Source organism: Antrostomus carolinensis, unplaced genomic scaffold (genome assembly GCF_000700745.2).
Source record: "Antrostomus carolinensis isolate BGI_N321 unplaced genomic scaffold, ASM70074v2 scaffold31901, whole genome shotgun sequence".
Classification (NCBI taxonomy): domain Eukaryota; kingdom Metazoa; phylum Chordata; class Aves; order Caprimulgiformes; family Caprimulgidae; genus Antrostomus; species Antrostomus carolinensis.
The window spans coordinates 4,016-4,547 of NW_010294008.1; positions in this window are offsets into that span (position 1 = coordinate 4,016).

Sequence of the window (532 nt, forward strand, 5' to 3'; positions counted from 1 at the left end):
AGTAACATCTGCAGGATTTGGTCTGTGTGTCCTCAGGGAGGAAAATTCCCTCCTGTGGGTGCACGGGTCTGTGCGGGGTCAGGGTGGGGGGTGAGGGTGGCACAGGCACTTCGTGGTGAGGGGAGCGAGGGACAGCAGGGGACCAAAGAGACCCTCCTGCTGCTGGGTGGGATACAGGGCTGGGGAACAGGGGTGTGCAGGGATGGGGTGTAGGGATGTGCAGGGGATGTGGGGATGCAGGAAGGGTATAGGGATGCAGGGAGGAGTTAGGGAAAGGCAGGAGGGGTGCAGGTGGGGTGCAGGGATGTGCAGGGGATGTGGGGATGCAGGAAGGGTATAGGGATGCAGGGAGGAGTTAGGGAAAGGCAGGAGGGGTGCAGGGATGCAGGGAGGATTTCGGGGAATGCAGGAGGGTTGCAAGGATGCAGAGCATATTTAGGAAGGATTCAGTGGGGTGCAGGGGGGATTCAAAGGAGGTGCAGAGCGGGTACAGGGCATTGTAAGGATCCAGGGAGAACTTAGAGGGATGTAG